This window comes from Erpetoichthys calabaricus, chromosome 4 (genome assembly GCF_900747795.2).
Source record: "Erpetoichthys calabaricus chromosome 4, fErpCal1.3, whole genome shotgun sequence".
Lineage (NCBI taxonomy): Eukaryota > Metazoa > Chordata > Cladistia > Polypteriformes > Polypteridae > Erpetoichthys > Erpetoichthys calabaricus.
In genome coordinates, this window is record NC_041397.2 from 292,746,626 (window position 1) to 292,764,803 (window position 18,178).

Sequence of the window (18,178 nt, forward strand, 5' to 3'; positions counted from 1 at the left end):
TTCATTTTTTTTTAGAAGATCCTGTCCTATATCACATGTTGTAACCCCAACAATCAAGACCATCTGAAAAGAAAATGATTCACATCCAAAACCTGCTTGAATGACTGTCAGACGTAGGTGGCAGTCATGGTAGTGTAGTGGTTAGCTCAGACCTCTCACAGATCCAATGTCCTGGATTAGAATGCCATTATTTGTGTTGCGTTTACCTATTCTCTTTATGCTTTGCCTTTCACATTCACAAAAGACATATTATGTTAGTCTGTGATTTTTGTTTTTTTTTAACATTGCATTCAATCAACAAATAACTTCAAAATAGAGAAAGAAAGAAAAAAACCCATCATAAAGTTAAAAAAGAAAGCAGGAACAAAAAGAGACAAAATTTCAACCGTAGGCACAAAGAGCAAAAATAGTTAGAAAAAAAAACACCTCTGATATAAATCCTTATTCTAAAATTGTATTAATTAAATCTTGCCATATTTTAAAAAAGTTTTGAATAGATCCTCTAAATTGGCCAAATGCGGGTGTGATGGGCTGGCACTCTGTCTAGGACCTGTCTCCTTCCTTGCATCTGATGCTGCCTGGAGAGGCCACCATGAATTAGAATAAATGTTATTTAATGTTATGTCATTCATGCATTCATTCATTTATTTTCCACTACTTATCTAAAACCCAGTTGGAAGCAAAAGTGAGGCCACTTTTTCCCTTTCCCCAGCCACTCTTGCCACTTCCCAAGGATTTCCAAGGCCATATGGGAGACATAGTTCTCCAGGCAAGCCCTGGATCTTCCATCGGGGGTCTCCTTCCAGCTGGTTATGCTTGTAAAACTTCCATAGGGAGGCGTCAGGATCAGATGTCCAAACCACCTCAATTGGCTCCTCTCAATGTGGAGGATCAGTGGCTCTCCTCCGAGACTCTCCTGGATGTTGACACTTCTCACCTTATGTTATCCTCTTTAATAAAATCCCTGTGTGTGTGTCCAGATGTCCATGTGTGTGTGTCTTCTGGTGAAGTGCGCATGCGCGGGGCACGGTGCGATGTGCGATATTACTGTCAGAGAAAATTACAGGCGTTTTACGGAAATACAAATCAGTATTACTGCGAGAGGAAATTATAGGTACACAATACAGTGACGCATATTACAGCCACATACAAGCCAGTATTACTGTCAGAGAAAATTAAAGGCATATTACCGACGCGCACGCCTGTATTACCGCCAGAGAAAATTAAAGGTATATTACGGACATACAAGCCAGCGGACGTACAAGCCAGTATTACTGTCACAGAAACTTAAAGACACATAATACATGGCGGCAGCCTACGAAGAACGGTCAGCTCAGCAAGTAAACATCAACAAAAGAAAGGCAGAAAGACAAAGAAAAATACGACCAACAAACAGAATGAGGTCAAGGTCCCTTGCCATTTAATATAGACTGTTCCTACTAATGTTTATGCACTACTGTTCTAGCGCCCGTTATTGTAACGGGCTTAATGACTAGTATATTAATAAAAAAAAAAGCAATTTGCCAGTTGATTTGGAAAATACAAGACTGTACTTACTCTGTGAAGCTGTATTGAATTGTTATTTGAGACTGATGGACGCAATTATACTGACCTAAAATGTTGAACAATGCCTTCATTCTTTTTTTGTTTATTTCCTGTTTGTGTGAAGGGCCAATTTTCAGGACTGATAAACTCACAGATTGGATGGCATTTACAGTGAATATAGAATGCATTCAAACCCGTTTTACATGTTTTGCTATGTTGCATCTTTGAGCTAAAATCAATTAAATGCATTTTTTCCAACATCATCCAACACTCAGTACCCCAGACTGACAAATGGAAAACAACATTTTAGATATGTTTGCCTGTTTATTAAATTTATCTATTCAAAAGGATGAAGGTCCAAGTCTTTAGTGTCCTGGTGCTTCCTGTCTTGCTATACGGTTGCGAGACATGGACACTATCCAGTGACCTGAGATGAAGATTGGAATCCTTGGGTACTGCTGGTTTGACTTTGTGTCAAATGAACGGTTGCTCATGGAGTCCCAAATGAGGCACATTACCTGCATTGCAAGGGAGCGTCAGTTACGGTAATACGACAGTGTGGCACGATTCCCCAAGGGTAATGCGGCTCACAGAATCCTCATTGTTGAGGACCCGAGTGGCTGGACTAGGACATGGAGACACCCATGTAACACCTGGCTGCAGCGGATAGAGGGTTATTTAAAAAGGATGGGACTGGATCGTGTGTCTGCCTTGGAAGTTGCCAACCAGGATGCCGAGCTATTTCGTCTTATGGTGGGTGCGGCCAACACGCTGTACCAGTGCATGCTCCCCAACCTAACCTGACCTTATTAAAAATAAAAGACCACTCAGTACTTAGGTAATGATTACAGCCTGGAATCTTCTTGGGTATTATGCAAAAAACTTACATCTGGATTTGGAAAGTTTCAGCCATTATTCTTCTCAGATCCTCTCAGGATGGATGGAGACTCTTGATGGACAGCTACTGTATTTTAAGGTCTCTCTAGAGATGTTTCAATTGAGTTCAAGCCCAGGCTCTAAGCCACTCCTGTTTTGTCTTTACTTTGTGTCCACTTGGAAGTGAATCTTTGGCCCACTCAAAGGTCCAAGACCGCTCTGGAGCAGGTTTTTATTAAGGATATCTCCATGCTTTGGTTTGTTCACCTTTCTTTTAACCCTGTCCAGTCAAACAGTACCTGCCGCTGAAAAACACCCCTACAGCATGATGCCCCCATCTTCTTGCTTTACCATTTGACAGGTGTTGCACAGGTGATAAGCGGTGCCTGGTTTCCTCCAGATATGATGCTAATGTTGGTTTTATCAAACCAGAGAATCTTGTTTCTCACAGTTTAAGAGTACTTTAGGAGCCCTTTTGCAAACAAGTGGGCTTCCAAGTATCTTTACTGAGGAGAGCCCAGATCGGTGTAGTGTTAGATAGATAGATAGATAGATAGATAGATAGATAGATAGATAGATAGATAGATAGATAGATAGATAGATAGATAGATAGATAGATAGATAGATAGATAGATAGATAGATAGATAGATAGATAGATAGATAGATAGATAGATAGATAGATAGATAGATACTTTATTAATCCCAATGGGAAATTCAAATGGGAAATGTTGCAGTGATGGTTGTCCTTCTGGAGTCTGAACCATCTTTTCACAAGGTCTCTGGAGTTTAGTCAGAGTGACCATGGGAAAATGGCCATGATAAGAGAGGTGACCAAGAATCCAAGGATTGCTGAAGTTGGTCAGGAAGAGTGGTGGTTGTTCCAAGTATTTTGCAGAATTACAAAGATAACTGTGCGTTTGGGAACCTTCAATACAGCAGAAATTTTCGTGGCCTTTCTAAGATCTTTGCCTAAACACAATCCTATCCCTGAGCTCTGCAGGCAGTTCCTTTGACCTCAAAGTTTGTTTTTTTTTCTCATCTATGGGACCTTCTATAGACAGGTGTATGTCTTTCCTAACTGTATCCAATCATGGATACAGATGGACTACAGATGGATACGTAAACAAGATGTAGAATCATCTCAGGGCTAATCAATAGAATAGGATGCACCTGAGCGTCATAACAAAGGGTCTAAATACATCTGTCAATGTGGTTTTTCAGTTTCAAAGTTTTCTGAATCCACTGTAAGTTCTTCCATATCAGTCATGATAGAATAAGTATGACAATGAGGAACAAGGTGGCTTATCAATCATTACTTAAGAGTTGACTACCAATAGGCAGGGTATCTCCTATTCGAAACAAAACTGGACTGTTACAATTTTCATATTGCAGAAGTAATTCTAAAAAGGAAAGAACAGCCACTACTCTAGGACAAAAACCTCACATAATGGAGCTTTCCTCATTTCACACTGAGAGTACACATGCGCCAACCAGGGGAAAAAAAGTGTAATAACTGTGCTTAGTAAAAATTTTAAAACTGCTAGCCTTTGTGGGCAAGCTGAAGAGGTTCTGGAATCCCAATTGCCATCTGCACAACCTACAATGACAACACACCTGTGGTCTTCTTCCCCCCTCCACTCCCTGCATTATGTGTCATTGCTGAGCATGTGAGGAGAGAGCTGGGAAAACTCTGCATACACAAGGCTTCAGGGCCGGATGGAATGCACCCCAGGGTGCTGAAAACATGTGGCAGACAGCTTTGCAGGGCCCTTCACCACTTGTTCTCCCTTTCACAGAATTTGCAGAAGGTTTCCCCAGCTTTGGAAAACATTCTGTGTGGTCCTAGTTCCAAAGAAAGGTCATTCGAATGATCCTATGGACTTCATACTAGTTGCTCTTACTTCATATATCAAGAAGACCTTTGAGAGGCTGGTCCTAAAACAGCTATGACCCCTGCTTTCACAACATCTAGAACATATAAGTGTGGAAAATGCTGTCATCTGTATGTTCCACAGAGCTCACTCCCACTTGAACAAAGCTGGTACACAGTCAGGATAACGTTCTTTGATTTTTCTAGAGCCTTTAACACCATTAAACTTTATTTATTTTTTATTTTTTAAATGTTTTATTGATTTTATTGAAATCACACAACATTCCATACAAATAGATCAATTTTACAAGAATAGGATTGAAAACAAATCAACCCCCACCCCTGAGAAAGAGAGCATGGGCAGCAGAATAAAACTTAAACCTACTAAAAATAAGCAAATAGATAAATTAATAAGTGAATATAGATAAATAAGGAAGAAAAAAAAGAGAGAGAATAGGGAGAGAATCTGCTTCCTCAGTGCTTTAACACTAGAATTACCAGAGTATACGAAAAAACTCGTAGATCCGACCCACCTTAAATCGCTTCTTAAATCCGTTCACACCTCTCCACCAGCGTCTTTTGTCCTCTAAATGTGCTGATAAAAGACAAGCTGCCAGCAGCCGGCTATTCCATCCCCCCACCCACTTAGAACATGCACGAACTTTTCCCAGCTCATGCCTTGATTGATTATCTGGGAGTGAAGTGGAGTTTTAGAGTGGAAATAATAGATCGTTATTTGGAACACACACATTTCATGTGTGTTCTGTTTCTACAGTAATCTGTGTAAACACATTGTTAAAACAGAATTTTTTTCATATTTTAGTAATAAATGTTACAAAATGTAGGCATAAACTATATAATGTGTAAAGCCCGAGTTCCAAAGAACAAATAAACACTTTTACAAAAGCTTCAAGAACTATACAACAGTTTCCGTGGCGTAGCACACTAAGATTTGTCTCTCAGAGCGAGTAGCTTTGCTGTGCCTCACAGACATGACTTCAATTCCCCGCTGGGGATAAAGTGTTACTTCTTTTTTTCTTTTTAAACTCAAACGGACATAAAATTTATAAATTGGTATGCACTGTCAGTTAATGAGATCGTTATATTTTCATGTGGGATGCTCCTTTTAAAATATTTTTTAACAATTGAGACTGCAATTAACATGAACAACTGTCCTTATAACTTATTTTTTCAAGATCCATAACACACAGACAGACAGAGCACGGCGTAATAGAGAGACATACAGGCAGAGATATTTAAATAAACAGGGAAGCCACATGTACTGAAAGAAAAAAAAGATCAACATGTGCGTTGTTTCTGCTGCACTGAATGAGCTCACGTGCTCTAACATCACCCCTCCCCCCGATCTGACTCTAAGTAACGGCACAAGTACAGACGCAAACCAAGTGCATGTGTGTACTGTATAATATTAACAAAAAGAGCAGCTTACTAATGAAAACGGCAAATATAGGAGTGAGTGGGGATCGAACCGGGAACTCTTGATTACACTTGGATTGAACAGATTTAAGAAGCGATTTAAGGTGGGCTGGATCTACGAGTTTTTTCATAGGATCTGGTAATTCTAGTGTTAAAAGCTTATTCTAAAATGTTATTGATTGGATCCTGCCAAGTTTTGAAAAATTTCTGCACGATCCACTAAGTGAGATTTTTATTTTTTCCAATTTCAAATAACATATAACATCAGTTACCCACTGACTTAAAAGGAGAGAGTTAGGATTCTTCCAGTTGAGCAAGATAAGTCTACGTGCTAATAGTGTAGTACAGTAATCCCTCGCTATATCGCGCTTCGCCTTTCGTGGCTTCACTCAATCGCGGATTTTATATCTAAGCATATTTAAATATATATCGCTGATTTTTTTGCTGGTTCGCGGATTTCTGCAGACAATGGGTCTTTTAATTTCTGGCAAAATGCTTCCTCAGTTGGTTTGCCCAGTTGACTTCATACAAGGGACGCTATTGGCAGATGGCTGAGAAGCTACCCAACTTACTTTTCTCTCTCTCTCTTGCGCTGACTTTCTCTGATCCTGACGGAGGGGGATTGAGCAGGGGGGCTGTTCGCACACCTAGACGATACAGACGCTCGTCTAAAAATGCTGAAAGATTATCTTCACGTTGCTACCTTCTGTGCAGCTGCTTCCTGAAGCGACATGCTGCACGGTGCTTCGCATACTTAAAAGCTCAAAGGGCACGTATTGATTTTTGATTGAAAAACAAACTCTGTCTCTCTCTATCTCTCTCTCTTTCTCTGCTCCTGACGGAGGGGGTGTGAGCTGCCGCCTTCAACAGCTTTGTGCCGCGGTGCTTCGCATACTTAAAAGCCAAACAGCCCTATTGATTTGTTTGCTTTTCTCTATCTCTCTGACATGCTCTGCTCCTGACGCGCACTCCTTTGAAGAGGAAGATATGTTTGCATTCTTTTAATTGTGAGACGGAACTGTCATCTCTGTCTTGTCATGGAGCACAGTTTAAACTTTTGAATAAGAGACAAATGTTTGTTTGCAGTGTTTGAATAACGTTCCTGTCTCTCTACAACCTCCTGTGTTTCTGCCCAAATCTGTGACCCAAGCATGACAATATAAAAATAACCATATAAATATATGGTTTCTACTTCACGGATTTTCTTATTTCGCGGGTGGCTCTGGAACGCAACCCCCGCGATGGAGGAGGGATTACTGTAAAGGAAATTCCAGTTTGTTTGTCCTTCTCCAGTTTAAGCCCATCTGGAAGTACACCAAACACGGCCGTTACTGGATAAGGAGGGATTGTGACTCCATGGCTGTCTGAAAGGCATTTAAATATTTTGGTCCAAAATTATGTTAATTTGGTGCAGGTCCAAAACATGTGACCCAGCGAGGATGGAGCTCGATTGCAGCATTCGCAGGTTGGATCTTGCCCTGGAAACATTTTGGACAATTTTAAGTGAGACAAATGTGCTCGATATATAATTTTTAGTTGAATAATTGTATGCTTTGCACATATGGAGGTCGAGTGAATTTTCTGCATTGCTACCTTCCACTCCTTTTCTGATATGTTGAGGGAGAGATCCTTTTCCCATTGTCCTCTTGGATCTTTGAAAGTGAGGGACTGTAAAATGGTTTTATATATTGCAGAGATGCTGTCTAAGTCCTTGAAACTGATGAATAATTTTTTCCAGCATAGAGGGAGGTGGGAGATGAGGAAAATTGAGCAGGTTCTGTTTAACAAAGTTTCTAATTTGAAGATAGTGAAAGAAATGTGTTGCTGGAAAGTTAAATTTAGAATGTAATTGTTCGTAGGATGCAAAGATGTTGTCTATGTACAGATCTGTAAGTGATTTAATTCCAAATGTTTTCCAGATATTAAAAACTGCATATGTTTGCGAGGGTTGAAAAAGGTGGTTCTCATGCAGAGGAGCCACCGATAAAAGATTCTCCATCTTAAAATGCTTCCTACATTGGTTCTGTATTCTGAGTGAGTGAAGCACTATTGTGTTATTAGTATATTGGCGATAATTTGCATTTATTGGGGCACAAAGCAAGGAATATAAAGATGAACTGCAGGATTTTATTTCTATTGCAGACCAAGCCTGCATATGTTCATCTATTTGTGTCCATATCCAGGTTTTAATATGTTGTATGTTTGCTGCCCAGTAGTAAAATTGAAAGTTAGGTAGAGCCATGCCACCTTCTGCTTTTGGCCTTTGTAGGGTCGCTCTTTGGCTACGTGGATGTTTTGAATTCCAAATAAATGTGGTTATGGTTGAATCTAATTTCTTAAAGATCGATTTATTGATGTATACTGGAATATTTTGAAATAAAAAGAGAAGCTTAGGGAGGATATTCATCTTAACAATGTTAATTCTTCCAGCTAAAGTGAGATAAAGGGTTAGCCATCTATGCAAGTCTTGCTTGAGTTTTTCCATACAGAATGCAAAACTTTATTGACTGGAGAAAAAAATGAAGGCTTTCCATCTTGATGCTCCCACAATCTGCAGGATCATGGTCTACCTGACCAACAGACAGCAGTGTGTAAAGCTGATGTGTAATACTGGAGTGCCTCAAAGCACTGCCCTGTCTTCCCTCATGTTTACTTCTCTATATAACAGCCTACCAGCACTTGACATCTACAGGAATTTTCAGATGACTCGTCCATCATAGGCTGCATTAATAATGGAGATGAGTCACAGTACAGGGAAGCTGAGGAGAACTTTGTCTTGTGGTGAAGGGACAACAGCCTGCAACTCAACATCAGAAAGACAAAAGAGCTTTTGGTGGAATTCTGACATGCCAAGAAACCTTTGAGACCAGTCTGATGTGGAAGTGGTACAGAACTATAAGCACCAGGGGGTTCACGTAAACAACAAACTGGACTGGTCTGATAACACCGTGGCGCTGTATAATAAGGCCCAGAGCAGACTGAACTTCCTGAGAAGACTCAGGTCTTTTAATGTGTGCAGCAAGCTGCTGGAAATGTCCTACGAGTCCATAGTAGCCAGTGTCGTGTCCTATGCTGCTGTCTCCTGGGGAAGCAACCAGTGCACAAAAGAAGCACAATGCCTGAATAAACATATTAGGAGATCCTGCTCCATCACAGGGTGAACTCCAAAAACACTGGAAGCTTTTGTGGAAAAGAGGATGGTAGCAAAATTGGATACCATTATGAAAAATTCCCTCCATCCCTTCTAGGAGGCACTCATTTGGAGCACTTCAGCCACAGGCTCATTCCACTAAGGGGGTCTATTCTGCCCACTGCCATCAAGCAATTTAATGCTTCCAACTGATGTACTTATTTATTTACTTACTTACTTATCAATTGTTTGTTTGGCTGTATTCTCATTTTTTTATGTTTCTGCTGCTGTATGCATTTGGATTTCCCCAGGGGATTATTAAGGGTTGTCAAATCTAATCTAATCTAAAACAAACATTTCCTTTTAATAGCATTATGTTTTAAATTGCTGCATTTTGGATTTTCATGATTACTTTTTCAAATATTTACATAAAATGGGTTTCAGTAATGTAACAACTATTAATGACACTGCACCTCTGTGGTTTGACTTCAAATAGCCCATTTAATGAACATCATCCAGAAATGAGGTCATAACACCTGGTGCTGCCTGATGCTTCTTGTTTGGTAAGTTGCTATGTAGACAGTTTAGTAAATCACTCCATGCTTGTTCTTGTTTACTTTGTGCATCTGTCTGTTAAGTATGTGTCAAGTTTATGCCATAGCTTCTATTTAGTTTCCGTTTCTGTGTCTTGTTTGTTTATTTTAATGTATTTTTCATATGTTTATTGTAATTAGGTATTTTTGTTGATATTGCCTTGTTTGATTGTAATTTACTATCTGTGCATTAAGAGTTATTCTCTTATGTTTCTTGTACTTCATAGGCAGAACCCCAAAAGGCAAGGAAACTCTGAAGTCACCACTGAAGGACCAACCTCAGCCTTCATCTGAAGAAGCGGTAGGCAGATCTTTCATTGGTCCATTGTCGTTTCTTTAGGTGCATTGTCTTTGTTAATTTAAAAATTTCTGGTTTTCGAATTCTTGCTTCTGTTTTTTGGATACTGTCATTTGGATTTCATATTGGGACTTGTCCGGTTTTCATTCATGAGAGCGATTTATTTAACAATAATTTAGAAAAAAAAAAAAATATAAAAATACTTTTTTAAAACCATGTTTATATTAAGTTAAAAAGGGTACCAAAAAGTAAAAAATAAGTCTCTCATACATCACTCGTAAAATAAAAGGTGGGCACTTTTGCTAAGATTTTAAGAAGTGTTTTTTGAACGTTGATTGATGAAAAGCGCCCACGCTTTTATTTTATGAGTGATGTATGAGAGACTTATTTTTTACTTTTTGGTACCCTTTTTAACTTAATATAAACATGGTTTTTAAAAAGTATTTATATATATATATATATATATATATATATATATATATATATATATATATTATTATTATTATTATTATTATTATTTTCAACTTTTTAGTCTTGGGTTTGTTTTAGTATTATTTTGTAATCAATATTTTAACACTTCCTTTAATATTTCTATCCTTTACTAACGCTATCTATTGGTGAAATCTTGAACTATTCTTCATATGAAAATTTCATTTCTTAATTAACATGGATTAATAGATCAATTAGTGAAACTGATTATTGATTCATGTATTGTTACCGGAAGTGAATAAGTGTGCAAAATGTCAAGTCATTTGGACAATAGGAAGTGGGTTAATATTGATTACAAGATTTGTACCAGACAACATCCATCCATCCATCCATCCATTTTCCAACCCGCTGAATCTGAACACAGGGTCACGGGGGTCTGCTGGAGCCAATCCCAGCCAACACAGGGCACAAGGCAGGAACCAATCCTGGGCAGGGTGCCAACCCACCGCAGACCAGACAACAAAACAGGTGAAGTTAATATAAGTGTGGTAATAATAAAAATACATCTGTTTGTGATGTTGTGAGCGCATGACAGGATGACTTGACGTGCTTGGTATTTGATACGAGTGATTATTTTCATGGACTTTTTGATATTGTTTGTTGTTGTTCAGAGATTTATACCATGCACCAGAAGCCCATGGCGTTGTTTCTCTAGTAATCTGTTGACTGATGATGGACCAATAATAAAGGAATGAGATACAGGCATCATTTAAAGATGGAAAACAATATCAATATATAAACACTTCAATAAACAAGCTAATAAACAATCCTAAAAAAAGATTCACTGCTTAAACACAATACAGTCATGTCCAAAAATAGTCACCAAGCATAAAATCAAAAAAGAATAAAATCCAAAGTGAGATCAAGTGACTTCGGTGAACAGCCACTCTTTTCTGCAACATCTAAAATTGGCTCAGGAATCCTGGCACTTTAATCTTGATGCAGATCACAGCATCCTCCTCCACCGTGACTGCCAAAGCCACCACAATGTTCTGCACACCCCTCATTCTTCTCCGGACTTCACTGCTCCTTAATCACTCACAGATCTGCTCCTCTCTGTCTGGCCTTTCTTCTTTATGTCTCTGACTCAACAGTGGCTAATTCTCTTCCACAGCCACTCTGAATTGTCTCCAGATGAGCCTCACTACTGCCACTCCATTTGGACTGAACACTGAATTTCCCCTGTAGAGCTGCTTTGACTCTGTCCCTACTGACCCTCTCTGCAGATACAACTCCTAACCACTGTTATGTAGTTACAAGGTTACTCACCCTAACAGCTCCCAGTTGGCCTCCACAACCACGTGATTGCTTCCCATGCATCCGTAAATGGACTTAATTAATTTCATGTGCACGCAAATCACTCAAGCCCTCATTCTCACACGAGGGACTACAGGATCCTAACGCTCAATTAATATAACTTAATAATAATCAATTCACTTGGAATCCTGTCACACAGGTATGGTCATATTGTTACTGTTTTGATGTTGATTACATTAAAAGGATGGTTTGAACATTACAGGGTCATAAAGCACACATGCTGGATGTGTCATGACACTTCTCTGACAAGAGACACAAATGTCCTGCTGCCTCTTCTGACAAACTGTGCTGGAAATAATAAATATAAATGATAACAGGGACACAATAACAGATTTAGCTTTGTGAATGAGGAAAATTAATCGAAAACAGTATTTGAGACTTTTGCAGAAGTAACATCTTTGAGACTCTTTAGCATTGCTCACCCTGTTATACTCCAGCAATCAAAAACCCTGGTGAGAAGATAATCCAGGCAACACGTTGTCACAGAAACTCAAAGCTCCATGCAGAGCAGAAAACGTTCCATCAATGCCAATCATTGTGCTATGTATGCAGCGGTAAGTATACACAGCACTGCTACATCGAGTTTTCATGAGGTTTGTGAATGATAGGATTTCATTTCAAGTAATACTTAAAATCGAACAGTATCTTACTTATTTATACTTGTTTTTTTTTTGCAGTATATATCAGTATTTTAATCCAGTTCATACTTAAGGTGTATGAAGAAACATGTTTGATGTTATAATTTTATTTTGTGGTACTTTGAAATTGGGTTATGTTATCTCAGTATTCTAAAACTGTCTTGTGCTGTCAAGAAAATGTTACTTTTTTCATTGTCAGTTATTGATTTTTTTTTCCCAGCCAGGATATTACACTGTTACTCTGCCACTGTATATTATACTGTAGGTTTATACGTCTTTATTTCTATGTGTATTATAGTGCTAACTAAAACACTGAATAAAATCCCAGGGCACATTACATGTAAACACCTACAGTAAAATATCATGACAGCTTGCGTAGCACTGCTGCCGCACAGTTCTAACAGCCTTGGCTTCAATCTTGGACCTGATCATCCTAACAGTCTCCCTATTTCTGCATGGTTTTTCCTGTTACATGCCAAAGATGAGTGTGTGTTAGGTTCAATTCAATACAATTTAATTCATGTCAATGCAATTCAATTGATTTGTGGGTAGTGATTTTCACCGAGTGCAGCAGACATGAAGCATTGCAACAGGTTCACAAGTAAGAACATTTTAGAACAATCTGGAGGAGAACAGGCCACTCAGCCTAACAAAGCTTGTCAGTCCTAACCACTTAATTCTTCCAAAATAACATCAAGTTGAGTTTTGAAAGTCACAAAAAGTCCTACTGTCTACCATACTACTTGGTCACTTACTCCATGTGTCTGTTGTTCGAAATTTACCCTTAACAAAGTTGTGTTTTTGATGAACTCATTTTAAAATAACAGTCTTGATCCACTGGACTAATTCTCTTCATAATTTTAAAAACTTTTGCTTTTCTTCTTTTGCTTAAACTGTAAAGGCTCAGCTCTTTTAATCTTTCCTTATAACTCATCCCCTGTAACCCTGGAATCAGCCTAGTTGCTCTTCTCTGGACCTTTTCTTGTGCTGCTATGTCCTTTTTGTAACCTGGAGACCCAAACTGCACCCAGTACTCCAGATGAGGCCTCACCAGTGTGTTATAAACCTGGAGCAGAACCTCCTGTGACTTGTACTCCACACATCAGGGCGCGATATAACCTGACATTCTGTTAGCCTTCTTAATGGCTTCTGAACACTGTCTGTTAGTTGATAGTGTTGAGTCCACTATGACTCCTAAATCCTTCTCAGAAGGTGTACTCTTGATTTTCAGACCTCCCATTGTGTATTCAAACCTAACATTTTTACTTCCTACATGTACTACTTTACATTTACATACATTAAATGATCTGTCACAAAAAGCTTATATGCCATCCAAGTCCCTCTGTAACAATTTAATGGATTCCAGATTATCAGGCAGTCCTCCTAGCTTGGTATCATCTGTAGACCTAACCAGCTTATTACTAATATTCCTATCCAAATTATTTCTATATATTAAAAATAGCAGCAGCCCTAGCACAGACCCCTGTGGAACACAACTCTTAATGTCAGCCATTTCTGATAGGATTCTTCACACCATCACCTACTTCTTCCTGTGTCTCACCCAATTTTGCACTAATCTGCAAACATCCAGGAACTCCCACTTCCCACTTGTAGACAAAAGTACACAATTTACAAATCACGAATTATATAATTAGCACATATAAAGACACAGATTTGTTTAAACTCACAGTTTCATTAACAAGAAAGGAACACCACAATATCTGTTGATAAATTAATTGATTGATGACTGGTAATTAAAATTGGCATAAAGTTGGTGTGAGTGTGATGGAGTGGCATGCACTTCAATTTCTGTTTCTGCTTTCTATATATGAATATCTTCAGTGGCAACTTAACAAGGTCTATCTTTTGGTTATTGTAAAAAGCATGTTCCTCCAAGCAGCCAATCACATGTCAGCAACTCAATGTGTATATAGCATGCAGATATCATTAAGAATTTTGTTGTTATTTGAAAAACGTTAAAATGAATCTTAATCTATGTGACACTGTCTGGCGTCCAACCATCTTGGAATCGTCTACATCCTTGAGATTATCATGCACTATAATCTCTGTGCCCTTCCAAGATCTCATTACACATTGTCTTTACGTTTTCTTTTTGGATTTATTTTTAATATTTATTTTGTTTTCATACCATTTCTTTACAAGACACAGAATTGAATAATGCTGCTCTGTTCAACGTATCAGCGACGTTAGTGGAAGTTATGCTATAAATAGGATAACAATTCCATGTAACATTATCTCGGATGGATAAAGCTCACAATCTTTAGTGCTAGTTTGCTTATCAAGCAGGCCAAGTGCTAGGTTTCGTCTCGGGTTTTTAATCTCCTTTTAAACTTTTGACTTTGAGTTTTGGTTTTCTTCAGCACTTTGTTCACCTGTCTATCTTTTGGATCTTCCAATTTGACCTTGTCTGGCCTGACTTCAATTCTCATCTTGCGTTATTATCTTTCGGTCTTTTTGTTTCACTATATCAGTATATTCACAATAATCCCTGGAGACCTCCTGTCATAACAGAGAGAGAGAATGAAAAATCAGAAGTAGGACAAGATAGAAAATCAAAGCCTAATCACCCACTAGGGACCATTAAAGGTAAAGCACACTAAGTTCTTTCGCCATAGCCCAAAACTTTAACCAATACTTAAAAATAGAAAACATGCAAATAGTCTTTGTCCTAAATCTCAATAAAGACTAACACCACCAATATTTTATTGTTGTTATCTAAAATCCTCGGAAAACGAGTAAGTACACAATGCAATCTTTTACAAAGTTGCCAAAATGACATCACACACAATGACTTCTAGCTGTCAGATAGTAACACTGACCCAAGCAACTAATACAATGAAAAGAGAAAAACAAAGAAAATTGTAGCAACCATGTGAAAACAAGGTGGCAGAATGCCAAGAGGTAAATTCATTTTTAGACTTTTAAAATGATTCTAAATTCCATCCATCCATTATCCAACCTGCTATATCCTAACTACAGGGTCACGGGGGTCTGCTGGAGCCAATCCCAGCCAACACAGGGCGCAAGGCAGGAAACAAACCCCGGGCAGGGCGCGCACACACACACACACACACACACACACACACACACACACACACCCACCAAGCACACACTCGGGACAATTTGGAATCTCCAATCCACCTAACCTGCATGTCTTTGGACTGTGGGAGGAAACCAGAGTACCTGGAGGAAACCCATGCAGACAAAGGGAGTACATGCAATCTCCACGCAGGGAGGACCTAGGAAGTGAACTCGGGTCTCCTAACTGCGAGGCAGCAGCACTACCCACTGCACCACCGTGCCGCCCTGATTCTAAATTAATAAAATAATTTTAAAAAATGTATTTCCGATGTCCAAAAACCATAATAGGAAAAAAAAGAAGGCAATAAAAAATAAACTAAAAAAAAGAATCAAACAAAGAATGAGCAAGTTTATAACAGTCTAGAGTTTAAAAAGAATAGAATGATAAAAGAATAAGTGGCAGCCTTGTTAACCTCTTAGTTTTATGTTTACCCCTGGAAAAACAAGCAAAAAATGGGTAGTTTTTTTTTTTCAAAAAGAAAACATATTATTATGTATAACAGAAACCCATTAATACCAAAACATCAACATAGTGTAAATACAGTAGGAAAGGTATGGCTAGTATCCACTGCTGTACTGATGCAGATTTGGAACATTTGAAAGAGTCACCAACGCACAATCTGATGTTTCTGTGCGCACTTTTCTTATAATATTTTTTCTGTTGAGAGGGTAAAATGTCATTGCCTGATCTGCATGATCAATGCCACCCAGCGTGGTATTGTCAGATACCTCAGCACAAGGCTTTGTGACGTCCACATTTCCCCTAACCTCAACGTTGACAGTTTCTGTATTGTGTACAGTGCTTAGGAGGCTAACATCTTAATTATTCTTTTACTTGATCACAATCATTTACTCTTTTTGCTATGCCAAATTTTCATGCGACAAAATTCACCAGGCACATCATGGTGGTTCGGTCGTACAGTGCCATATGCATCAGTTTCACTGTCTGTTTCAATATTTGATGAACACATTGTCATCACCATCACTTGATTCAACTAATGGTCCAGTATCAGTTTGTTATAAAACTGGTTTTACATTTTTTGTTGTATGTGCCATAGTGTGTTTTGGTTGAAGACTCCGCCCCACTCATGAATATTGACAAGTTACCAAAGAGTGGCAAAACACATTGAGAAATATTCTTGCAATGTGATGCTATCTTATTCACTAGATGGCAGCTAGAGCTTAACACTATAATTGAAGCAATACAGTTTAACCCAACAATCACTCAGGCTTAACTGTATTTACCCAGAATTCTGAGACATCAGGGAGGTTAAGAATAAAGGTTAGAGGAAATGGTGAAACTTGTTGAATCTAATAAAAATCCATCCACAAATATTCAAGTACAGTTATAACTTGATTAACAACGTCCTGACTAACGACTTCATGTTTTAATGACAGAGATACAAAAATGAAATTGAATAGCATTGAAACACCATCATCAGTGGTTGTATTATAGTATTAGTGTTTTTATTAATATTATTACTGTATTTCAATAATTATTATTAATTTATGTGATGTATATACAGTCAGTCAGTCATTGTCCAACCTGCTGAAAGATGTGCAGCAGGTTAGGGTGATAAAGGATAAAGATAGAAACGTACTCACAAGCGAGGAGAGTGTGTAGGGCAGATGGAAAGAGTACTTTGAGAGGCTGATGAATGAAGAGAACGAGAGAGAGAAGAGGTTGGATGATGTGGAGATAGTGAATCAGGAAGTGCAACGGATTTACAAGGAGGAAGTAAGGACAGCTATGATGAGGATTTATTTCCTTTAAATTTATGTCGGAAATCTATGGTAACTTAAACGTGTGCATAATTTATTGTTCCAATTTCTATGTATTTTTCGAGATGTGCTGTTCATAAGACTTCAATAGTGATACCGTTTTTGGCGATTTATTCCTTATTAATAAAAAGATAAAAAGGCATTTTACTTTTTTTTTATTCATAAAAAATTGTTTACAAAATAATTAACATTATGCCCTCTTTAATTAACCAATTGAATAAAAAAATTACTTTCTCAATAAATTTCATTTTATATTTTGGTGGACATGGGGGTGACAAGTTTAAACTTCACACCAGGTGCCACCAGACCTTGCTATGCCACTGCCTATACCCATTTTCAAACAAGATCACGGTCTTCTAAAAAGCGAAGAAGAAAGAGCAGCTCTAAAACAATTGATAAGTTAAAGATGACACGCGACGCAGTCAAGTCACGTCACGTCATACTGACATCCATTGGTCTGTTCAAGTTCACTCCTAGAGCTTAACATTTTTCTGTAATTGTATTTGTAGGCAAGAGTAATTGTGTAATCTTCATTATAACTGAAAGTGCAACAGCTTTCACTCTTTTAAGGTATACAGTACATATGCATTTGGCATTTGTAGTGAGGAGCAAAATGAAAAATTCAATCAAAATAATTTATATTATATGGTTTGTCTTTCATGATGAACAACATTCCAAAGTGGATCATAATGTTTTCCTACAAGTGGAAACATGATACTTCCAACAGCAGGTTTGTTCCCAGCAAAGACACCAATATATGAGGGACATTCAAAATGTTTATTAACACTATTTATTAAGAATTTCAAAAACAAACTACATCACTTTACTACATAGTCACCTTCCTTTGCGTTGCAATTTTCCCAGCGTCAGACCAACTTTCTAATGCCCAATTACTCCTCCTCTCGCCTTTACCGTTTCCATTGAAAATATAAAAGTGCAGAAACATTTTGAATGTACCTTGTAGTATACTATTTTGTTACAGCAAGGAAAATTTGAATTCAGGGCCAGGAGATGAGGCAAGGTAAAAAAATACAAGCAGGGATCATCACCAAAAAGTCAAAGTGATCTTTCAGCAAGCCTGAAATACAAATCAAGACTCT